Below are 25,895 nucleotides of genomic sequence, written 5' to 3'. Positions count from 1 at the left end.
ATGAAAATGATGTATTTGACACCTAGTACGTTAGCGAAAATGTATAGAACAAGAACAAATACCTGCTGGAAATGTAAAGAAAAAGAAGGTACCTTTTATCATATGTGGTGGTCGTATAAGGTAATAAAAACTTTCTGGGAGATGATATATAATGAAAAATGGGCGGGGGGAGTTTAAAATAATGTTTGTTAAAAAACCAGAAGCTTTTTTATAAAAGGAATTATAGGTACCGAGATTCGAAAGGATCAGAAAAGAATATTTATGTATGTGACAACAGCCGCACAGATGTTACTAGCCTAGAGATGGAAAGAAGGAACAATTCCAACCAGGGAAGAATGGCAAACCAAGTTGATGGACTATGCTGAAATGGCAAAATTAACTGGAAGGCTCAGGAACCAAAACGACAAGAACTTTAAAAAAGAATGGGGGAAATTTATAATTTATTTAGGAGACCATTATTAGCAGATGAAAACACTGGCAGGATTTTAACCTCACTTGTAAGGTAACGACGACTATGGATAATTCAGATGGATAAGAAAATGTGGATAATGAATTGATATGCAGTTGTAAATGTTGACATTAGGACCCATGGAGGCGATGGGGGGAGGTTGTGAGATTCAGGAGAAATCTCTTCATATAGATTTGTAGCAGTTCGAAGGCACGTCAAAGTGCAAGTCGATAAATAGGTACCACTCCGGCGGGAAGGTCAACGGCGTTTCCATGCGCTGCTCTGGTTCGTCAGAAGCGGCTTAGTCCTGCTGGCCACATGACCCGGAAGCTGTACGCCGGCTCCCTCGGCCAATAAAGCGAGATGAGCACTGCAACCCCAGAGTCGGTCGCGACTGGACCTAATGGTCAGGGGTCCCTTTACCTTTAATTGATTTTGCTATAAGTTTATATCTGTAAAATCAAATAAAAACTATATAAAACTAATGAGCTAAGGGCCAATGTACATGGTGTCTCCCTCCATGCATATTATCCTCACAATAGATTAGATTAGATGAGATAGAGGGAGGGGCCAAAATCATCCTGTGACCTTCACCATTGAGCAGGGATGTGGTCTCACAACCCCTAATCCAAGACTCCCCCCTTCAAAAATGTACCATAAAAACCACTTAAGGAGCACTGAGAAACCAGGAGACTTGCATACTTCACCAACCTTACCTGCTTCAGCTGAATATTTTAATTTGAGCTACTTACTATCTCCTGGGGACACAGGTGGCGCTGTGGGTTAAACCACAGAGCCTAGGACTTGCCAATCAGAAGGTTGGCGGTTCGAATCCCCGCGACGGGGTGAGCTCCTGTTGCTCAGTCCCTACTCCTGCCAGCCTAGCAGTTCGAAAGCACACCAGTGCAAGTAGATAAATAGGTACCGCTCCGGCAGGAAGGTAAATGGCGTTTCTGTGCGCTGCTCTGGTTTGCCAGAAGCGGCTTAGTCATGCTGGCAACATGACCCGGAAGCTGTACGCCAGCTCCCTCGGCCAATAAAGCGAGATGAGCGCCGCAACCCCAAAGTCGGCCACGACTGGACCTAATGGTCAGGGGTCCCTTTACCTTTACCTTTAACTATCTCCTGAGCTGGAGAAGATAGGCTCAGTGGTGTCAATCAAGATAAGACTTTGTGACAGAGGTGCAAGGCCCCACTCAGAGGAAAGAGAAGCCAAAAAAAAACCACGCAGCAGGCTTATCACATTTTGCAGTAAGTGAAATTAGAGCAGCGATCATCTAAAGACAGAGTTGTGGCCCACAAGACGTTTAAATCCAGAAGTCTAGCATTACCTAACTGTGCAACTGATTGAGTTAAGGAAGATGGACCAAGGGGAGGGGTCAGCAAACTTTTTCAGCCGTGGGCCGGTCCACTGTCCCTCAGACCTTGTGGTGGGCCGGACTATATTGGGGCGGGGGGGGGATGAACAAATTCCTATGCCCCACAAATAACCCAGAGATGCATTTTAAAGAAAAAGCACACATTCTACTCATGTAAAAACACCAGGCAGGCCCCACAAATAACCCAGAGATGCCTTTTAAATAAAAGCACACATTCTACTCATGTAAAAACACGCTGATTCCTGGACCGTCCGCAGGCCAGAATAAGAAGGCGATTGGGCTGCATCCAGCCCCCAGGCCTTAGGTTGCCTACGCCTGGAATAGAAGAAAGAGGAACAGCTAATATCTTCACCCCAGTCGCCCGCCACCACTGCCTGCATTGCACCAGCCAATTCTAGGCGAAGTGGAAATAGCTTTATTAGCAGAACACAACCATGGAACCAACCTGATCCTACCTGACACAAAAAAACAACTGAGTATTTCTCAACCTCCTCATTCCTCTCTACAGAGGGATACCTTCCTCCTGCATTCAGGCGTTTACAGTAAGCCCACAATTTATGCACATTTAACTCACACATGTGGCAAAATAATTTTTTTTAAAGGAGCGGGATTCCTCGAAAAATTGACTTGGGCAATCCCACCCACCCCTGAACCCAATGTGTTTTGACTACAGTGGTACCTTGGGTTAAGTACTTAATTCGTTCCGGAGGTCCGTTCTTAACCTGAAACTGTTCTTAACCTGAAGCACCACTTTAGCTAATGGGGCCTCCTGCTGCCGCCGCGCCGCCAGAGCACGATTTCTGTTCTCATCCTGAAGCAAAGTTCTTAACCCGAGGTACTATTTCTGGGTTAGCAGAGTCTGTAACCTGAAGCGTATGTAACCTGAAGTGTATGTAACCTGAGGTACCACTGTATGCACAATGTTTGCTTTAGGTAGAATCCCTGGAACGTAACCCCCTGCATAAATTGCAGGCTTACTGTAATGCATTTAAGACCTGTCTCCTCTGTTATTCCACACAGATGTTGCTGGACTACAACTCCCATCATCCCATGCTGGCTGGAGCTGATGGGAGTTGGAGTCCAGCAACATCTGCAGGGCCGAAGACTGCATATCCCGGATCAAGGATGAGAATATATAGGCAATATTTAAGGAAGGGCTAATCTCATTCCAGACAAAAGAGAGGAGGAAAAACAAGGAGCTTGGCTGATTTCCCACCCAGTCTATTATTGGGATGTGGAGTTAATTTGTTTCTTCAGACACACACACACGGTTATAAACTACAAGTGATCCTCCCATCTTAAAGGAATCAAACAGATTCAAAGGAATCAAACAGAAAAAAATCTGTGGAAAATGGGACTGTGGAAAAGAGACAGACAGAAAGAAATAAATTTATCAGATTGAGGGATGAGTGGATAATTCCAGAGAACAGATTGCACAGACAATTTGAGATAGGAATATATTTTACAAAAGTGCAGGTGAAAAGCCCAGAGCGTCCTCCCCACCCATCCTGCGGTGAACAAATTATAAAATAAAATAAAACGAACCACCTTTCCCATTTCCTCAGCCTTCCAGTTTTGTATAGTTTTCAGATGTGCTTCAGCCCACACGACCTTCCAGCATGGAGATGGATAGATCAAACAGCCTTTGGCTAGACATATCAATGACCCGTGAATCAACACGCCTGGGCTGGGAGGCATCCATCCATTGCTGCTCTTTTTCTCCCCAACCTGCTGTTTTACTCTTAGGTCACTGAGAGCATCAAGTTCCCCTCCCCTCGCCCAACTTGCTTAGGAACCAGGAAAAATATTTGCACAGATGTGTAGCCAAAACCTCCCAAATTATTGCTTAGGCTTTTGCACAACTCCCAGCGGTGCTTTCGCTTAAAGGCTGAAATCCTATATGCATACTTACCTGGAGGCAAAACCCCACTGAACTTAAAGGGGTTTGCTTCTAACTAGAAGCGCATCAGGCTGAGAACCTGCATCTAAAGGGACCTTGAAATTTACAGCCTAATCGCATTTCAGTATCTTGGGGACAATTCGTTGAGATGGGATCTCAGAAGCATTTTTTTCCCTTTGGAAAGAAAGGAAATCCAAGTAACAAGGCTGTTTTACAACCCGGACCCAGGGGGTGTGGAGAGATTTTAGCTGCAGCGCAAGAGAAAGGAGTTGGATGGGAAACTGAGCAGAATGGTCTCTTATGAAACTTGTAACTTGCTTTAACGTTTAGAAAGCCAGACGAGCAACAAACAAGCGTCTTTTCAGGCTAAACTATCCTTTTACGCGTAAACCTGAGAACGCATTCCCATCTTATTTTCTGGCAAGACTCTTTTGTTGAATGGGCTGTGGAGCAGCTTAAAATCAATCGACTTTTCTCTGTCTCTTTCTCTCTCTTATCGGTGATCAAAATGGCCTTTTCTTGGTCACTTTTGGCTAGCTAAGAATCAGGCGACCTCAAGTCACCAAGCCAGCCTTTCACGGACGATGGAGACGGACGCGACCCACTCGAGTTTGCAAACCATCTCACGCCCACTTTCCCGGGCAGGGAGAAAAGTCCCATCGGAGAGGAGGCAATGGGATTTGCTTCCCAATAAAATGGGCAGAGAGGTCTCGGCTTCTGCCCCTGCAAAGGGTGGATCTCAGCAGGATCTCACTCGATCAGCAAAACGGATCCAAACAACGCAATTTTACGCACGCTTACCCGGAAGCCACAATTGCGCGCCGGAGTACAGAGATTCTACTGTAATTATGTGCATAGGATATTTATTTAATAAATCGGGCTCCTTTAAATGGTCCTTTGTACACATGTTTGGGTGGGTGGATAATACACCCCAGGGTCTCCTTGGTTTAGGAGTTACACTGCATGGTGGTAAACCCTTAATTGTGCACCCTGATTTGAGGAATCGCGTGTTGTTGATTTACTTCCGCTCCCCAAATGCTTTAGAGGGAAGGAATTTTGTCAGGACGAGTAGGAAATGAAGAAAGCTTCCTTCCACCTGATGTGCTCCTGTCTCCTGGCGCAGGAGCACCAGCAAGGGAGAGAAACAGGTACAGACTGCCTGAAGAAGAGCTCTGCAGAGCCTGAAAGCTGGCGCGCCTTCTCACAAACCTCGCCTGGGCCGGGACTTCCCTGACAGCTCAGCCAGAGTTATGCACTTTTAAGAAATGCACTCCTGTACACGCTTAACAGGGCATACGTAACCGACTGAACTCGCTGCCTTCACTTTTAAACAGACATGCACACAACTGCTCTAGGAATTCCTCGTGTTCCAATGCGCAAAGTATATGCTTGCCATTATTATTACATTTATTTACATTTATACCCGGTGTTTTTGTTGTTGTTGTTGTTGTTTTGCATGGCGTTTGGTTCTCCCTCCTCCCCATTTTATCCGCACAGCAACTTTGTAAATCTGGTTAAACTGAAAGGTTGTGGCAGGTCCAGGGTCACGCAGCGGCCTTCATGGGCGAATGGGGATCGAAACCCGGATCTGCTGGCTCCTAGGCTAGCGCACTAACCGCTCCACCACCACCGTGGCTTCCCCCTACCCGCAGGTAGGGGCTTTTGCTGCAGATTTGCTACCCCCAAAGGAAGCCTGCAAAGCAACTCCTATTGAACTCAGTGGGGCTTACTTCTGAGCAAGCCTGCTTAGGTTTCCGCTTCACGCCCCATTCAACAGACTTGGGTTTTCTTCCGATTTACAGAAGATCGAGCTGTCTCCTTTGAAATCAAAGGGACTTTTCAACGTGAAATATCGCCGGGCGGCCCCTTTCACCTACTTTGCATTACATTATTTAGCTCCTGAAACAGGCAAACGGCTCAAGATTAGAAACCAAGAAGACCAAAATCCTACACAGGCAAAAAAATAAAAAAATAAATGAAATCGGTGCGTGTGTCGGGGAAAACCAATACATGTTTGCAAACAGGCCACCATCGCAGATTTTATGCTCCCCAGAGGACAGGAACAATGGCGTTGTGGAAATAAGGTGAACCCTCCCTTTGGGGTCACCAGTGGTCAATTTTCGTTTAAAAAACGGCTTCCCTCCTCATCCCCCTTCCGCCCCCAAAAGTGCTCAAGATTCCCCAAAGTTGGATCGTCCGTCTTGGGCCCAATCCTAATTCTTGATGCGCTAGGATCAAGGAAGATCTGGTTACACGGGCCCTGGAAGGAAAGGCCTTCTGCACGTGCTCAGACGCACTCTCTACTCTACTAAAACCACTCCCAATGAAAACGAAGCTCAGCGCTTCGAGAAAATATCCAGCGGTGGCGCCAGACAAAATAGTGGGTGCTGGGGATCGGGGGGGGGCCGCAAAGATGGGTAGAGGGAGTTTCTCTAGGCCCCTTCGAGCTACTGATGTTCCCATTCTACACCTCTTTTGGAAGAAGGAGGTCCTATTTATGATGACGTCGTTTACATACAAATAAACCATGCTTCATATTTTAAATTTCCATTTAATGTTGGGGTCACTCAAAACCTGGATCTCTCCTAATTGGAGTGGTCGGGGGGGCGTCCTTGCATCCCCTTGCCTTCCTCTCCCCCCCCCCCCGCCAATGAATCGAAAACTCATCGGATAAAGAAACTACTTTAAGATAGTTCCCTTTATCATTGCACCGCTAGGGACTAGAAATCTCTGCCCCCACCCCGTCAGATATTGGATCCCAAGCTCTCAGCATCAACATTCAAGCGCGGCCAATGGGCAAGGATGATGGCTACAATCCAACATCATCTAGGAAGATTGTCATCTTGTAACATTGCAGAAGCTGAACAGATCTGGGTCCGGTCAGCTGCACAGCCAAACTATACATTCAACGAATACATTTGCAGAATCTAGCAGCTGCAGACCTTCCTGCAATTGTTAAAGGAGCAAGACCCTTAAAAGGGACTCCATTTGGGCATTTATTTATTTGCTTTAAAAAGACAGGATCGGTCGGAAAACGCTGCCAGACAGCGCGCAGCTGTGGATCCCGAAGCACAGGAGCCGACTTCAACCCGCACAATAAAATATTTGAGGGGGCCGGGCTCCCACAAAGTTGATGGGCATTCCCATTCAAACGGTGTGTGTGCATCGCATCATGTGCTCCCTAATGCGGTGCGGGGCTTACCTGGGCGCCCGCAATATTTTATTCAAGTTGGCACCCCCGTTCCGAAGCACGTCCCCCTGAGTTTAAAGAAAGTGGGGTTTTGCTCTGAAAGGCAACCTTCGGATAAAATAAATAGCAAGGATTTCTCCCGGGTGAATGGGCGGGAGGCAGCCTCCTTCTCTAAGCCTGCAAACTATTTGGAAAGCCTGTTTTGCTCGATGCAGCCAACCAGGAAGTGTGGAAACGGAGGGATCTTCAGAGCAACAGCGCAGCGCAGCGCTTGAGGCGGAGCAGATCCTACGAAGGTCCATTTCAAAAGGGGGGGGGGACCCAGCAATGGGGCTTCCCCGCATGTAAGTGTGCATAAGACTGCAACCAGCCCTGACTGCAATCCGGGTTGTTGCGCTCCCATCCTATGCAAAGAGTGCCTGAACTCACTCCGGCTTACCTCTGAGTAGAGAGGCATAGGATTGCGCTGCGCAACAGCGGCTCCAAGATGTCCTACCCATGCACCGAATTGCATCCTAAATACATTGGCCTCTTCCCCAGTATAAAGGTTAGCATTCACATTTCTTTAATCCTCCTTTTATTTTAAAAATTTCCCCGGGGCTCCGACTTCCCCGAAGCCCGGAAACTCTTCACCCTAATCCCGGTCAAGGTTACTACTATTTTTGCGCCAACCTGGTGCCTCTTCCAGGTGGTTTGGACTACAGTTCCCATCATCGGGGCCAGGACTCTTGGAAAAGTGAGTCTGGAGGGGCAATCTAAGGAACTATACCGAGCTTAGATTCAGATCTGTAAATTTAGGGCAACGCCTCCTGCCACTCTCACCCGCAGCCCCCAAACTCCAAGGCAAGTCTCCAGAAATTTGAGGATCACCATCTCGCACACCAAGCCGTTTGCCAAATATATAATACTTAGATCCCTAAATAAACGAGAAAACAAACGGGTGGAGCGAAAGGATCTTTCAGATGGTTTATTTAATGCCTCCTGGTCACTGCCTAGTTGTTGATTTTTTTTAAAAAAATGGCCAGGGTTTCAGACTGCCTGACATTTTCCTCTAAGATGTATACGGACAGCGATTACTCAGTAGTTAACGGGCACTCTGCATGTGCTCAGAGCCACTCTTCATTGCTCCGTATGCTCAGGGACCCGAGAAGGGCCCTTTGAAACAAGTTCCGAGGTTCACCGGGAGAGTGCATGTAATATTTTACCAGGCAAGTGTGGCAAACACTCCACGCCCCCCCCCCCAAATGTTTCTTTAGCATCCAGTAATCCAGTCTAGAACTCGTCCATTCCAGATTCTACTGATCTCTGCACGACGCAGCCCCTATCCCTGTGCATCAATCTATTTCTCTAGATCTTCTGGTTGATTTCCGCGCTGGGAAGAGGCCGGCTTTCTGTGCACCACACAGAAATTCAAGGACAGTCCCTTCATTTTATTAGCTTCTAGAATTCGGCGAAGGAAACACATCCGGGTGTTCGTTATATCTCCAGATCCATTGCTAAGCTTGCGCTCTCCAGTCAAGCCCTCCCGGTTTTCTGGAGCACTGGGATTTGTTGTCCGAGCTGAAGGCCAATTGACAACCTAGAACAGAATACCTATCCGCAAAACCCATGTCCTTTAGCCCTGAATCAGAGCTATTGGGGTATTCCCTGTTGATGCCTTAGCCACGAACATGAACATCAGCCTGCGCATCCCCAGCCACTCGCGTTTCCTCGCATGCCATCACTCCATCGAAAAGCGGCGTATAAATCTTCAAAAAAGAAGGAATACGCTCCCACTGAAGTCAATGGGGTGTTTTAAACCGCCGAACTTTGGCTAGATTTTGGAGACACCTCCAAAAAAAATCCCAAGTCAAAGTGGAATAATGTTTTCAAAGGATGGGGTGGGATTTGGGGCTATAAAAAATTGCAATCCGGAAAGAGATTTACTTGGGAGTTCAGCCTGTGCTGAATCCATGGCCTTGACCTCTGGGGAGCAGGGCAAATACCTGCGTCGGATGCCTCCCTTCTGAAGGCGAGAGAGAGATCCTAAAACCCTAGCCTTTCTGCAGCGGGGACGCGCGTCACCCCAGCCCCATCGCACGCGCTCTCAGAAGCGATCTCCCCCGAGGGGATTCCCTGCGGCCATCAGCTCTCTCGATCCCACGTGGGTTTAAAAGGCAACTCGCTCCCCAAAGCAGACACAACAAGCCGCCAGCAAGACGCAACAAAAACCCCAAGCAAGACTCAACAAACCGACAGCGAGACACAACAAACCCCACCACCCCCATCGCCAGCAAGACTGGGTCTCGGCGCCGATTTAAATACACGCCAGTCCAAAGAGCAGGAAAAAAGCCAAGCCAAAATCAACTCCGATCCTCGCCTCTCCTGGGCAGGGGGGTGGCTGCTTTCAGCGCGATCCTGGCCAAGTGTTTCCTCATGAGTAAATCTCCCTGTGCGCAGCGCGACTTGCTCCCAGGTCAATGGTTAGAGGAAGGAGGGGAGCCCTGGGCTGGCATCCTTTATGTCCCTCTGGCCTGGGAGTAAGCCCATTTGTACTTACTTCCGCGTAAGGCTGTGCATAGGATTGCGCTGCCACGGGCGCTCCAGCCAGCACCACATGGAATAAGAGCGCGCGATCCTGCGGGAAACGTTCTTGCGCGGCCCAAAGCCAGGGCAGGAAGGCGCTTAGGATTCAGCCGGCCTCTGCGCAGGGAAAACGGCGAGCCTTTCGCAATCAGCCGACGGTGTGCAATCTTAAGTGTAGGCAGAAGACGTCCACGTTGTCCCGTTCCCCCCATGCAAAGCACCTTCATAAGGAAGGCAACTTGAGAAGACCTCTGCTGGATCCGACCAAAGAAGGCGCGCCATCCAGCCCAGCCGAACCAGATACCTCTTGGGAAGCGCAGAAAGCGAGGCGGGTACCCCGGGCTACCGGCACCCTACCACTGGGTAACTTCTGGGGGCTGAGATGCGCAGGGAAGGGGACGCTTGGAGGGTGAAACCCACCGGCAGAGAGACGAAGAAGCTCCGCTCCCAGGACAGCGCTTTGAACTGATCGTTCACTCCATCCTTCTCATAGAATTGCAGCTTGGGGAGGGACCCCCCCCGGGTCATCTAGTCCAACCCCCTGCAATCCAGGAATCCTCTTTTCAATGACAAAGCCCAGTCTATAACCTAAGATCTGGACTTGAGAGGACGCTCCATCCTCGTCGCGCTGTTAGCAAAACAGAAAAACGCACAAGCTTTGCTCCGCCTAAACGCAAGAACACCAGCCTTTCTCTCTCTGCTTGGGTGGCCTACCCTGCAAGGTTAGGGTTAAGAACGACGGGCAGGTGTCAGGAGACATGGAGAGAAGAACCTTGTCCCAGAACAGAGGAAAGGAAGATAATAAAGGAGGAATAAAACAGCCTCTCCTCCTTTTCCCCTTGCCACCACTTTCGTGAAGGACTTTCAAGCCATCTGAAGGTGGGGAATTTTTAATTATTATTTTTAAGCCAATAATTCCCGACATTTAAAGGTAGAAAAATGAAACAAGGCACGAGGAAGGTTGACAGTGGGTCTCTTTAGACTCTGGAGGCAGGAGCATCTCTATTTTAAAAAAGGTCCAACCAATAAATTAAGGATTTTTAACAATGAGCAGTGCTGAATTTTATCTGGATCTTAGCCCTATCTCGAGTTCTCCAGAAACTTATCTTGGAATTCTAGAGGGGAATGTTCTATATAAAAGCTTGGAGCAGAAACCTGTCCATGAAACCTCCAGCAAAATAGACAAATGGAAATCCAACCCTTAATTTCCCCCGGACATTTCTGGAAGCAGGATGAGCCCTCTCCTTCCTTGCATCCTAGAACCTCCCGTTTTTTAAATTCCCGTTCCGGATTCCCAGAATTTAAGAGGCAAATACTTGAAAGGAAGGTCACTTCTTCCGTCTAAAGGCCCACATTGAAAACGGTGTCTTTTCCATTCTGGAGTAAAATATAGAGGTGGTGGCAATCCTTTCCTCCTTGCATTCTAGAAGCTAATACGGAATGCAAAGTCCAGAAAGGTACTTTCTCCCTGCACTCTAGAAAATACCAACACGGTGTCTGCTTTTATTATACTCTAGAGAAGACAATGAGACGCCTTCCTTCCTCTGGAGCTACATACCAGAAGTTGCTTTGAAGGGGCTTACAAAGAAGAAATCAGAATTTTGGAGGGAAATACGATTTTGATCCGGTGACCAAGGAGAGGTTCCTCCCCCCCCCCATCCTTAGTGGGGCAGAAATGAATGAACCATCGCAAACTGAGAGTAGGAGAAGGTACTTTTCTGAAAGTCCACCCTCATGTCTGTTCTGACATTGCATCCTATTTTTGCAAGGGCGTCAAGAGCAACTGGCTAATTAAATTACCACCAGGTGTCTTTTAAAAAAGAAAAGAAAGGCAGTAATGGGGGTTGATGGGGGAAGTTTAGGGTGTTGTTCTAAACACACGTAGCGCCCCATTAAACCCTGTAGTGTTCCTAGCAGGCATCCATAGGATTCTGCTCTTATTTATGTAGCCACACAGTGAAAAATATGTAGTGATATGGCTTTTCCACTACAGCTATTCTCTCATTCATATTTTACACACACACACACGCACAAATTCCACCTACTTCCCTTATTTCGTCCACTCGCCAAACATCGCGACAGCCAACCATAATAATAATAATAATAATAATAATAATAATAATAATAATAATAATAATATCAGCAAATGTTGCTTCGGCACCTCCAGCCTCAAACTGCCCCAAGCCCGATCACCTTTCCCACCCCCTCCCCGCATTTGGAAACAACTATGTTGTCAAACCTCACCCCCCACACACACACACACCGCAAAAAAAACCACAACCATATTCCCATGTGATTTGGGGGAATGACAGAAACACACACCCCCCTTTTCTGGCTCTAGAGTTCCCCAGATCAGACTTTTAAACCCCCTCCGGTCTGAGACCAAAGGAACCACCATCACCGTCCTCACCTTGCGGGTTGAAACACAAGGCAGAAGAAAGATGTCCCTTTCCCCCTACCATTTATACACACGCATATACACACACACACACACCAGACCAACAACGCTCTCCACAACATCCTGCGCGCCATGTTGTGGTTCTTGCCCCCCCCCCCCCGCTTTTAAATGATATATATATTTATTTTTACAATATAAATCCCAGTTCTCTCCAAATCACCCGGGCCTGCTGCGCGCCCGAAGGAGCCATCGCGTGCGCCTTTCTCTCTGGGGCTCCCTGGATCGCCTGACATTTGGATCTCTCGAGATCCAAAGGAGTGGATCTCTCGAGATCCAAAGGAGTGGATCTCTCGAGCTCCAACCCAGAGGAGAGTCTTTTTTTTTTTTCCCACCGCGGCCTGCAAGATGCTGGCTGTCAAAACCTCGATCGCCGTTTGCGCGCACCCCCAAACACACACCAAAACCAGACCCACACGCCCCAGACGCACAAGCGAAGCGGTAAAGGCCTCTCCGGAGAAGCCGGAGCTGGTGGCTGCAGCAGCCGGGGAGGGGCAGCCCTGGGCCGGGGAAGGGAGCCACGCTGGCCGCCGGCTTCCTGAGTTGCGATGGGGGGGACGCAGACGCGCAAAGACACACTCACACACAAGGGAAAGGGGGTCCCGGGGGGCGGAGCTGAGCTTTCCAAAGGGGGAACCCCGAGGAGACCTTTTTGGAGAGCCTCCGGGGGTACCCCCCTTTCGCGATTTGGGGAAGGGGAAAAGCGACCCGCGGCCACAACAACAACAACAACAACAACAAAGGCGGGCTCCTCGGAGCCGGAGAGGGCTGGCAAAATTTCGAGAGAGAGAGAAAGAGAGAGAGAAAAGATCGGCCATCTTGAAAGCCAGGCAGGGTGAGGAGGGGGGGGAGAGAAGGAAAAGAGGAGAGGGAAAGAGAGAGAGAGAGAAGGAGTGACAAAGGGAAAGGAGGGAAAAGGCGCCAGGGGAAAGCAAGCGGGGCAGTTCCCGGGAGCAAATAATGCTCATTTTTTAAAAAAGGGACACACACACACATAGATTTCGGAGGGGGAAAGTATAGCAGCCCTACCTGATCCCCGGATCCTTTCTAGAGGGGCGCACGGAGGCAGCGAAAGACCGGATGGGGGGAGAGAGAGAAGAGAGAGGAGAAGCAAAGGGGGGAGGAACCGGCGCCGCCCCCCCTTTTCGCCCCACTTACACTGATCAGACTGGAATGTTTAAATATATACATATAAATATATACAGTATAAATAAATCTCTCTCTCCAGAGGCAGAGAGATTCTCTGGCCAGCCGTCTCTCTCTCCTCTCCTCTCTCTCTCTCTCTTTCTGCCGGGCTACAGAAAGAGGGAGGGAGGGAGAAATGTACAAAATGGCCCTTCCCCCTCCTCCTCTTCCTCCCCCTCCTCCCCCCCCACCTCTTTTCCTCCGGACAAAAAGCCCCGCCCCCTTTTGGGAGCCTCACGTGATTTCGTCCCTTCAGGGGTGTTTGCAAAAGAGCGAAGTCCCTGGAAATAAATAAAGGAGGAGGAGGAGGAGGTGGAGAGATTCGGGATCTGGGGATGGGGGGGGGGGAGACAGGGGGGGGAGGAAAATGTGCGGGTTTCCCTTCCGCCTCTGTCTCCAGACAGACAGACTTCGCATCCAGACAATACAAAAACAAGCTTGCCACCCGTCCAAAAGCAAAAAAGGAAAGCACACCAAAAAAACGCGTCGATCGAAGTACTGTAAAGCCACGATTTGGAAGAGAAAAGCCTGCGATGGCGCGGGGAACAAAAGCGACGGCTTTGGGGACCGTTTGACACAAACACACACACACAACACACCCCCAGAAACACACACACGGTCGGCCCGGAGTCTTTTATTGCTGGGAGGAAAGACCCGCAGGAGGGAAAGTGGAAAAGACACCCGGTGCAGGCAAAAGGACAGGCGCGCGCACACACCCTCCCCCCAAAAAAGTTTAATTAAAAAAACAACACAACCCTGGTGTTTAATCTCTGGAATATACAAAAGGACCATACTGCAGTTCTCCGATTTTCTGCTCTTCCACGAGCTACGGGGGGAGATGCGTAAATCTGAGATCCTTCCAAGAAGAAGGCATGCATTGGTTGGAGGCTTGCGGAATTGTCACGTGTATAAAAGAATTCGAATTCTAAACAGGAGTCGGCTTCAAATCCACGACGCAGTTCGATGCAGCCCTTAAAATTCAGAACTTGGGAAAGGGGGAGGGAGAGAGAGAGAGAGACTATGGACAATCTGAAAACGAGAATTATATTTCTTCTCCCAGGTGTAACTATTTGTGTGTGTATGTGTTACTTTATAACCGTGACTTGTACCAGGCACTTTCTTTCGGACACCGAGGAAGGGCTAACGTCCTCCCTTCCCTGCAGAATAAAGAGTTCGCTAAAAGTTTGCAATCTGTACAACGAATCCCAAAGAACCAATTAAAGACGCGTGCAAAGGATAATGGAAAAGGAGCTTTGTTGTTGTTTTAAAAAAAAGATTACAGCTTTTTGTTTCTGTTTTACAGCGAGGAATGACCCACTTTTTTACAAAGAGCGTGTGAATTAAAACGCCGGGCGTCAAGACGTAAGATTAAAACAAAAACACCTAAAGCAGAGGGTGCATTGCAACCAGTAAACTTTAACTACCAACCGTTTCGTGTCTAAACAAGACAAACTGGACTCCATATAGAAGCTGCCTGCTTCCCCCGCGTGTTTTCAAGCACGCTTCTCTCGGAGACGTCGCCCATGCCCAAGGTGGGATTTGCACCAAGGAAATATTGGGGGGGGGTGAGTCGGTGGGGTGTCGATTGTTTCTAAAATACTTTAACTGTTTCTATGGAGGGAGATTCGAAGCCCTGATTTGCTTCGCAATGTTAGATCTTTCTGAGATGTCCTTTTTCACATGCACTTGACCTCTTAGGTAGTTCCCCCAGTGGGGAGTGGGACTTTGCAGGAGAAGGGCGTGTTCTTCAGTGGCGCCACCGGTTTAAAGTCACAGAATCGTAGAATGGGAAGGGAACCCTCGAGTCATCTAGTCCACCCCCTGCAATGCAGGGATCTCAGCTAATATATCCATGGCAGATGACCTACAAGGTCCATTCCGGAGAGGCAGCAGTGGGCATAATCTGCAGCAATGTCATCCACGAGTTTTCTCCCACCAGTTATAGACCAAGCGATTTTTTTTGTGACACCCGTGTTCTAGTTCACGAAAGCTTAAGCTTTCTGCCTGGGGACAGGGACGTCTAAAGTGACCATGGCAGCTCGAGACTGCCTACAAAAACCACTTCCTCGCGGCCAGCGCGCAGCTCTTAAACGCTAGTAACTAAAAAGCCCGATCGCATATCTCCCAGCCTTTTTGCAAGCACGTTTATGTGCGGACAGACGATGAGAATCCCTAGGAATCGCGATGGCGTGGTGGCCGTCACGTGTGAACCCTCTAGGTCGCTCTCGTGTCTATGCTGCCATCAGAACCAGACGGAGAGAGTGGTTACTGCGGAACGAGTTAATCCTGGTTCAGGCAGGCTTGTAAATCGGTACAGGGCACAGGAACCGGCAGGGAAGGAAGATGACGCGGGATAAATTTATTGATCCAGATTTTTAGCAAGCTGTGAACCACGGATCAAGCGGCGCGATCCAGCTTCCCACCCACAGAGGTGAGGATCCGAAGCCGCAAGGTCGTCGCCAACGTCGCGGGATCCTTTGGAGAGCCTAAACTCGTGGCAGTCCAGACTGACACCAACGCGCGCCTAATCCGGATTCAGCGTCGAATTAACGAATCGACGCGTCAACTTGACCTCGCGTCCTCGCAGAGCATTTTTCGGGATGGCGACGGAAGGAAGGAGGAGGTGTTTGCGAGGAGGTGCGATGGCCCATCGGGCAGGTGCCAGGGGTTGCAGCAACAGTGAGGGGAGATAAGGTGGTGAAATGATTGGGAGGGCGCAACAGAAGCGAAGTCTTTGGAGGATTTGAAGAATATGCGAAGCGCCTGCAAGCACCGGAGTCCAGTAGCAAGACAGGGGTGAGACACTAGTTTGCAGTTGGGGTGGGGGGGTCTCTGGTACAGTCTGCATCCCCGAAAACTGCAGAACCACATCTATTAGCCTGTTCAGGATCCGGAGGAGATGGGGACCAGTCCTTTCCACGGGATTGGAGAGACAATGGAGCGCGCCTCCGAGAGAGAAGTCGTTGCAATTTGTATTAGCAGCATCTCCTTGGGGTGACAAACCTAGACAGCATCTTAAAAAGTAGAGACATCACCTGGCCAACAAAGGTCCGTATAGTTACAGCTATGGTTTTCCCAGTAGTGATGTATGGAAGTGAGAGCTGGACCATAAAGAAGGCTGATCGCCGAAGAATTGATGCTTTTGAATTCTGGTGCTGGAGGAGACTCTGGAGAGTCCCATGGACTGCAAGAAGATCAAACCTCTCCATTCTGAAGGAAATCAGCCCTGAGTGCTCACTGGAAGGACAGATCCTGAAGCTGAGGCTCCAATACTTTGGCCACCTCATGAGAAGAGAAGACTCCCTGGAAAAGACCCTGATGTTGGGAAAGATGGAGGGCACAAGGAGAAGGGGACGACAGAGGATGAGATGGTTGGACAGTGTTGTCAAAGCTACCAGCATGAGTCTAACCAAACTGCGGGAGGCAGTGGAAGACAGGAGTGCCTGGCGTGCTCTGGTCCAGGGGGTCACGAAGAGTCGGACACGACTAAACGACTAAGCAACAGCAACAACTTTGGGGTGCAAGTCTGGGCGGTGGATACGGAGGGGCTGGGATGCCCAGGCGAAAAGACAGCCTCGCTGATGTGGTCCAAAGCCAAGCAGAGCAATATATTTGGCACCAGCCTGGCTACAGGAGTTGCCAGAAGGAGGCGTAAAAGGCGCCTTCAAACCATCTTAAGGACTCCACTCCGGATTTGAGTAGCGTTTGCCTTTTCTTCTCCCCAAGATACCAAGTAAGGCAACAGAGGTTAAGGATCAGGGTCTTCCTTCTCCTAGATGGGCGACCTTCCTAGGTTGGCGACCCCTAGCTACCCCTCACTTCCCTGTAAACGGCATGGGTAGGCAAACTAAGGCCCAGGGGCCGGATCCGGCCCAATTGCCTTCTCAATCCGGCCCGCGGACGGTCCGGGAATCAGCGTGTTTTTACATGAGTAGAATGTGTCCTTTTATTTAAAACGCATCTCTGGGTTATTTGTGGGGCCTGCCTGGTGTTTTTACATGAGTAGAATATGTGTTTTTATTTAAAATGCATCTTTGGGTTATTTGTGGGGCATAGGAATTCGTTCTTTTTTTAAAATCCAAAATATAGTCCGGCCCCCCCACAAGATCTGAGGGACAGTGGACAGGCCCCCTGCTGAAAAAGTTTGCTGACCCCTGCTCTATGGCATGTGAGGAAACCTCTTTCTTGACCATTGGACCCACTACTGGTCTGCCCGCTCAATCCTTCAGAGTCCATCTTCACATGCAAGGGAAATCCTTAACTCACCCTAGGTTTGAGACCCATCAGCTGCCCTCACCTGGTTTACCTGGCCAGTTGAAGCCATCTCCCCAGGATGCTGCTGTCGCATGCTGATAGCTTCTAGGAGCCACAGGTGAGAGCTGAGTGCAGGATGGGGACCAAAGGTGGACAAACCGCCCCAGAAGGACCACACCAGAGGACTCCCACGCCCCAATGTAGAATTCTTTGGAAAAGGGGGCTCTGGCCTTGCAAAGGCAATTTCTTCGGCTCTTCTCAAAGCGAGGAAGGAGAGGGGAAAGAGCTAAAGAAATTGGAGCATCGGGAAGCTGCCTTGTCCCGGGTCAGGCCGTTCACGGAGATGGGGGGATTCAAGAGATCTAGAAGTAAGATTTTAAAATCACCCAAAAAACCCAAAACACCTCCGCTTGACTCTTGGAAGAAAGTGCTGAAACCGGTGGGTCCGACTTAATTTGGCTGTGGTTTGGTGGCACTTACTCTAGAGTAGGCGTCTTGCTGGTGGCGGCCTTGCAGGGGCGCTGATCTCCCGCTCTAGCACCCACAAGCCCTTTGCATCTTACCCCCATCTCAGCCTCTAGGACTGAAAGCGGCGAGGAGCCTCAGATAGGGGCACCAGAGGATGTTGCTAAATCTAAAAGTGCAGAGGGGCGTGGCATAAGGAGCAGTTGCGCACCTGAATGCCATTAAAATTGTGCTGAGTAGAGTGGGTGGGAGGAAATGATTTCGGAAGTCAACATCTGGGTGCGCCTCACCGCACGGCGCTTTCACCGCTCAGCGAAGAATGCTGTGTAACTTGGAAGCTTGCTCGCTTGCAACAGAAAGCGCGGCACAAGGCTATTGGGAAGTAAGTTCCTTTGAACTGGCTTACTCCCAAGAAAGTGGCGCATAAAAGTGCAGCCCAACGCAGTCTCCTGTCTTTACACACGCACACGACTCAGTATATGTCAATGGGAACCACAAATGAAGTGTGGATCTCGACAAGCGTTCAACCGGCTAAAACATCCTGCATACTTCAGACTAACCTTCTTCTCACTTACGTGTTTGTCTATACTGTGTGAATAAGCTGAGCTCTTGTCTCACACAAAGACAACCCAGCGGTTTATTGATAGAAATAGGAAGATAAAGGAAAAATAGGAGAATGTATGTCTCTAGATGCATCTTAAAAAGCAGAGACACCCCCTTGCCGACAAAGGTCAGTATAGTTAAAGCTATGGTTTTCCCAGTAGTGATGTATGGAAGTGAGAGCTGGACCATAAAGAAGGCTGATCGCCAAAGAATTGATGCTTTTGAATTCTGGTGCTGGAGGAGACTCTTGAGTGTCCCATGGACTGCAAGAAGATCAAACCTATCCATTCTGAAGGAAATCAGCCCTGAGTGCTCACTGGAAGGACAGATCCTGAAGCTGAGGCTCCAATACTTTGGCCACCTCATGAGAAGAGAGCACTCACTGGAAAAGACCCTGATGTTGGGAAAGATGGCGGACACAAGGAGAAGGGGACGACAGAGGACGAGATGGTTGGACAGCATTCTTGAAGCTACCAAACTGCGGGAGGCAGTGGAAGAAAGGAGTGCCTGGCATGCTCTGGTCCAGGGGGTCACGAAGAGTCGGACACGACTAAACGACTAAACAACAAATGTCTCTAGATGCAATTTCTTAAGCTTTTGTATCAACAACAACCCGCCTCCCACAAAAGACCAGCTGATCTCCTCCCTCGTCTCTTTTAGGTACAAATTCAGCTTCGCTCAGTAGAAGATGGTCAGGACGTTCCTTGGGGGTTTTGCTAACGACCACACGCAAATGGGAACGCAGATTTAGGATGGGGACCATTTTAACAAAGCGACGCGTGCCTTCGGGTTTGTTTTTTTCTAAGACTGAGGAAGGAAATGTGATCATGACAATCACATCCTTGGCTAGCGATAATTCTCTCTTGGCTACAGACGCGCAGTTCTTTGAAGAGGAGTAATGTTTTGGATACTATTCCCACGACCCTCAAGATTCGGGGAAGGGAAGACTCGTGTAAGACGTTCTGATTGAGAACGGCCATAAAACCGGATTTCCTCTCGGAGGGAAAAGCGACAAGGAGAATTGGCACACCTTGAAGATTTATTATACCATTAACTTTCGTGGACCACAGTATATAACCATATGCATTAAGGTTTTTTTTTTCCTTGAGGCACAGAATGCACGTTGGTCGGGGTGGGGTCTGTGAGAGACCAAAAAATAAAAAATGTGGAAAGTGCAGAGAGAGTGAGAATTACCTACTGAGCAGTGGGGATTCGCAAAACAGCTGTTGATACCACAGGCATTCTGTCATTGGGAAGTCAACTAGCACACCCTTTGGCGCGATTCAGTCCATCAGCGGTGGCGCAAAACCTCAAATATGACTACTTGAAGGTCAATTACTGGGTATTATGGGAAAAGAGAGCCTTCTGCTCTTCTGAGGGCTGGATTCCACCCATCTCATCCACCCTATAATCCTTATTGAGTCAATTATTTTATCAAACTTTGAGTAGACTTTTTTATTTTCTGGGGAAAGATGCATTGGAGAAACTTTTGGCTGGCCAGATGTGCATCGAAACAGGGCTGCCAGCCAGACTTTTGAAAAGGTCTCTGCCCCGTGTCTTCCCCTCAGCCCCATATTTCAAATAAGATACATCCACAGGCGGTATCTCAACTCTCCTCGCTCCTTTCAGAAGCCCTTTTCAGACTTCATTCCCCAAAGGAACCTGGCCCATTCACGCGTTCAGCAGAATCCCGCGTACCACTTCCACTTACTGGTGAGAGGTATCGCATTAAAAAATAAAACGCTTGCCTGCAAAACCAGCTCCTGGAACAGAGAAAAATATTGCATGCTAAGGAGAAGAGGATCAGCCTACCTTTCTCTCTGAGAGTGTTTTTTTTCCGGGGGGGGGGTCCTATGATGGCAGACGGACCCTTAAAACAGGCGATTTCTCTCCACACCGCAGCACGAAGTGGTAGAGTCCTGTTGTTGTTGTTGTTGTTGTTGTTGTTGTTGTTGTTGTTGTTGTTGTTGTTGTTTAGTCGTTTAGTCGTGTCCGACTCTTCGTGGCCCCCTGGACCAGAGCATGCCAGGCACTCCTGTCTTCCACTGCCTCCCGCAGTTTGGTTAGACTCATGCTGGTAGCAACACTGTCCAACCATCTCATCCTCTGTCATCCCCTTCTCCTTGTGCCCTCCATCTTTCCCAACATCAGGCTCTTTTCCAGGGAGTCTTCTCTTCTCATGAGCTGGCCAAAGTATTGGAGCCTTAGCTTCAGGATCTGTCCTTCCAGTGAGCACTCAGGGCTGATTTCCTTCAGAATGGAGAGGTTTGATCTTCTTGCAGTCCATGGGACTCTCAAGAGTCTCCTCCAGCACCATAATTCAAAAGCATCAATTCTTCGGCTATCAGCCTTCTTAATGGTCCAGCTCTCACTTCCACACATCACTACTGGGAAAACCATAGCTTTTACTATACGGACCTTTGTTGGCAAGGGGATGTCACAGCCTTGCCATGGCGAAGGGGCTTGAATAACTCAGAGAAGCTATGAGCTATGCCGTGCAGGGCCACCCAAGATGGACAGGTCATAGTGGAGAGTTTTGACCAAACGTGATCCACCTGGAGCAGGAACCGGCAAGCCACTCCAGTATCCCTGCCAAGAAAACTCCATGGACAAAGACAACAGGTAGAGTCCTAGCAAAGTTTCAATAACTTCGTTTTCTGAAGCTCAGCAATGAGTCTCCAGTTTTCTCTCCTCTCGCCCTCGGTCTTGTCAATAACAACCACACACACACACACACGCGCAAGCGCAAGAATACCAGCATTTTTAAAGAGCTCCTGGGTGAGCTGATCGATGAAAGATCACAGTAATCTCGGTGTGGCTTTGAACGTCAGAATGCACACGATTCTGAAGTTGCAGACTCTCCGTGCAACCACCAAGGGGAGATATTTTTTGACGTTTTGAATATGAGGGAGTGTGACCAAAGCATAACTCCTAGGCGATTATGGGGGAACGACAGTACCTTGAAAGGCTGGAATTGTGGTTATTATGACACTCTTTTATGTGCAATAAGAAAACGACAGGAGCAGAACAGTTGAGAATCGATGCAGAAGTTGGAAAGGAGCTGAATTAATCCAAGGCAGGCCACACCAGGGTGAAGTTTTCACCCCCTAAATCCGCAATCTTATTTTTAAACATTGCCTTGATCCAGAAACTCTGCTCTTTGGGAGACAAGCGCCACCTTTTGCCACGCTGCAACGGCCTGACACGTGAAAGCAAAGGGCTGTCTGTATCTGATGTCCACGCCCCGCAATGGACTCTAACCGATTGAGGTTGTTGGCTATGCATACAGGTCACCTCCAAAGACTGGGCGCTCCATTTTATGAATTGAGATCATTGTCGAAATTCTTTGGCTAGACAGAATAATGGCGTGGAGAAGTGAAGTCGTTTTATCCAGGTCTGTGGCACAGCTCAGAAGGACTCTTCATGGCTCTAATTCTGCACCCTCAACTGGTGCAGAGGCTGACAGTTTAGGGACAGCCTCTCCACCGTCTTTTCTCTTCCGCCTGACCAAGAATTCTGTGTAAAACAAAAGCTTGCATACCAACCTGGGTTAGGGAACTACAGTTCCCACGCTACTGGGGGCTGATTGGAGTCTTAACACCATCCGGAACTGACCGCTACTCAGCCCCAACCAAACCAAAACTGACTCCAAGGAAGATACCACCTACATTTATCTACCTGGAACAAGAAGTTCAACAGCACAACTGGCAAAGGATGTTTAAACAAACAAACATTGGAGGGGGCTGTCGAGAAAGCACAATGCAACAGTAGTAGTAGTAATAATAATAATAATAATAATAATAATAATAATAATAATATACTCAGAGGAACAGCAACTGCACAGGAAAATAACCTAAGTCAACAGATACTCAGGAACACAGAATGGTAGAGTTGGAAGGAACAACGAGAATCATCTAGTCCAACCCCCCTGTAACGCAGGAAAACTTTTTGCCCAGAGTGGGGCTCGAACACACCAACCTGAGATTAAAACTCTCATGCTCTACCGACTGAGCTATCCCAACTTTTTATGTTTTTGAATATTTTTGCTCTGAGAGTGAGCAGACTTTGAGAATCACCCAAGGGTAATAAAGCAACACAAGAAAATCCCCAACAAATGCTAATTTAAACTGTTTAAATTATTTTCTTTATTAAGAAAATAAAGGTGGTGAAGGAGGACTAAAATAAAATAACAGGGGGAAACTGAAAAGAAAAGGTTGGGGAACAAAGAGCAATGGAAGAGGGTTTTTATAAAACAGGCTTTGCACGCTGAGCTTCGCGGGGGAGTTTTTCCTCGCTGCTAACCAAGACCTGGATAGAGACCTGCTATTGCGCCAGTTCTAGGGATGCTGTTCAAAGAGCAGGAAGGAGGCGCGCCCTCTGCTGGCCCACCACGCGCATGACGCAACAAGACACGCGCGGAGCAGGATCTTGCGTGGAGAGAGCGCCTTTATCTCTGCAAGAGCGAGGCCAGCGCAGTGCGTGGCGCGTGAACGGCAGCTGTAGAAGAGGAAGCTGATTTTGCAATCTGCAGCAATGCCAGCTCTTGCATGCGAAGATTGCTTTAAAAAAGAAAGCCATGTACCCCCCCCCAAAAAAATAATAATTCAGAAAAAGGAGAATAGAATAGAATATGGTATACCAATTTTTTTGCATGTATTTTCTTTCTGCAGTCTGAAGAGGAGGAAGCTGATTTTGCAGTCTGCATCAATGCCAGCTCTTGCATGCGATGATTGCTTTAAAAAAGACAGCCATGTACACCTCCCCCTCAAAAAAATATTCAGAAAAAGGAGAATAGAATAGAATATGGTATACCAATTTTTTTGCATGCATTTTCTTTCTGCAGTCTGCCTAGTATCCATTGCACTACCAGCCACAACCTGAAGATCGTGTTGCGCGCTGGCTTTTCTTCCAAACCTTTCCAATCTCACTCCGCCTCCAGCGGTCGAATCCAGAACCGTTGTCTTTTTTTTTTTAAACAGGCTTCGGAGTTAGCAATGCAGGGCAAGCGCTTCCACATTGCAAGCCGGTCTCTGTGGCGCAATCGGTTAGCGCGTTCGGCTGTTAACCGAAAGGTTGGTGGTTCGAGCCCACCCAGGGACGACGGTGTCTTTTGTTTCTCAACTGGCTTCCCATCGGCTTGCAAAACGAGGGGCCCCCCCATAAACGCAGCTCCCCCCTTGATCCCAGGGCAAGTCCTGCCGCGCTCCTCTAGGATTCGTGCGTTTTTAGTTATTCCTGCTGAATTTGGCATAAAAGGTGGTAGAGGCCACAAAGAATAACCTGGAACTTTTCATTCTCCAGAGGCAGGTTTTCTTTTTTTTTCTTTTTTCCCCAAATTTTTTTATTGGTTTTCACAACATTATAAACAAACAAACAAACAAACAAACACATAAGACAAACAAACATAAATCATAGCCTTATTGAAAATTACTCTTATTAACATTGTTAAGTGACTTCCTCACTTCCCCTTGGTTGAATTTCATTGCATGTCCTTTTAACAGTTTTCCAAATCGCAGTTCTTATAAAATTTAACTTGGACATTAACATCCTTAGATCTTCACATTATGAAATTAAACATATTAATTCATCACTTAACATAAATAAAATCCTAAGCCAACTAAGTATCTGCAAGCTGTTTTCAGTTAATTTAACTTAACATATTTAACTAAGTAATCATTAAATTTTATCCATTCCTGATACTCCTCCTCCTTCTGGTCGCGGACTCTTCCGGTTAGGTTGGCTAGCTCCGAAAAATCCATCATCTTCATCTGCCATTCTTCCAAACCAGATGCAGGTTTTCAGACATTGTAGGTGGGGGTCCTGATAGGGGGGAAATGAGTTTTCTCCCCCCCCCCCAAATTATTTTTATTAATTTTCCAAATTATTACAAATCAAACCAAATTGCTTTAATTGAATACAATTTCTTAAAATCAGGTTTCCCGCTCCTGTTGCAAACATATGTCTCTTATTTAATGAAAATGAGTTTCCATTTCCTTTTATTCGGAGCCTTGCAAGGTTTCATCCTGTCCCAATTGGCCTTTTCTGGCATTCCTTTTAGCAATCCCTACTTTCCTGAATGTAGCAGGTAGAATCTTCTTGCCTTTACTGCACAAGAGGATGGAAGCCGGCAGAATTAATCTGAAAAGTATAATTCGCCAGGGAGGTTTAAATGCTTCCTTTCGTTTAACCGATTTGCAATAATCAAGTAACCTGCCAAAACACAACAAATAAACCCAATCCTAGACAAAGATGTTGTTGTTTCTTTCCTGACTGGGCCCAGTGTTTTAAAATGCCTCATAGTATCAGAGATGCAATGATTAGACGTTTTACTTGTTGAATTTCTACCCATCGTTTGAAGGAATGATAGGCAGACTTCAGAATTGTAGGAACTACTTTGTATATGCCTTCCATAGTTCTAGTTACAGGTAGGTAGCCGTGTTGGTCTGCCGTAGTTGAAACAAAATAAAAAAAATCCTTCCAGTAGCACCTTAGAGACCAACTAAGTTTGTTATTGGCATGCACACAAAAGCTCATACCAGTAACAAAACTTAGTTGGTCTTTAAGGTGCTACTGGAAAGAATTTTTTATTTTACTTTGTGTATGTTTTTAACATCAACATAAAAAAAAAACTAAGATCATAGCCACTGCGCCCATCGCCTCCTGGCAGATAGAAGGGGAAGAAATGGAGGCAGTTAGAGATTTTACTTTCTTGGGCTCCATGATCACGGCAGATGGTAACAGAGTCACAAAATTAAAAGATGCCTGCTTCTTGGGAGAAAAGCAATGACAAACCTAGACAGCATCTTAAAAAGCAGAGATATCACCTTGCCAACAAAGGTCTGTATAGTTACAGCTATGGTTTTCCCAGTAGTGATGTATGGAAGTGAGAGCTGGACCATAAAGAAGGCTGATCACCGAAGAATTGATGCTTTGAATTATGGTGCTGGAGGAGACTCTTGAGAGTCCCATGGACTGCAAGAAGACCAAACCTCTCCATTCTGAAGGAAATCAGCCCTGAGTGCTCACTGGAAGGACAGATCCTGAAGCTGAGGATCCAATACTTTGGCCACCTCATGAGAAGAGAAGACTCCCTGGAAAAGACCCTGATGTTGGGAAAGATGGAGGGCACAAGGAGAAGAGGACGACAGAGGACGAGATGGTTGGACAGTGTTCTTGAAGCTACCAGCATGAGTTTGACCAAACTGCGGGAGGCAGCGGAAGACAGGAGTGCCTGGTGTGCTCTGGTCCATGGGGTCAGGGGGGAAAGGGGTGCTTTTTAGTTTATTTAATTTATTAAATTCTATACCACCCTTCCTCCCAAAGGAGGCCAGGGTACCAAACCACAGAGATAAAATACAGAAAAGTCTTTAAAATATATTTAAAAAGCAATTGCAGTGCAGATGCAAATTGGGAAAGTTCTCCATTTACAAGCCTTGTAGAAGGAGGGCTTT

At 47.8% G+C, this 25,895-nt stretch overlaps 1 protein-coding gene across 2 annotated transcripts in view; it reads right to left on the bottom strand.

Annotated features, from left to right (window-relative positions):
• PCGF2 (polycomb group ring finger 2) overlaps window positions 1-13,245 on the bottom strand; it is a 38,789-nt gene extending 25,544 nt beyond the window's left edge. Inside the window, exon 1 of one of the 2 annotated variants that reach the window (XM_081838144.1) lies at window positions 13,096-13,245. The gene's annotated coding sequence lies outside the window, so the exon portion shown is untranslated. Of the gene's footprint in view, window positions 1-12,966 lie in introns of both variants that reach the window. The other variant, XM_081838143.1, reaches the window with a different exon arrangement.
• Between the last annotated feature and the right edge of the window lie 12,650 nt (window positions 13,246-25,895).

The sequence above is a fragment of the Podarcis erhardii genome (assembly GCF_964252035.2).
Source record: "Podarcis erhardii genome assembly, chromosome: 13".
NCBI lineage: Eukaryota > Metazoa > Chordata > Lepidosauria > Squamata > Lacertidae > Podarcis > Podarcis erhardii.
The sequence above is the reverse complement of the archived record's forward strand: the minus strand, read 5'-3'. Positions and strand labels throughout refer to the sequence as shown.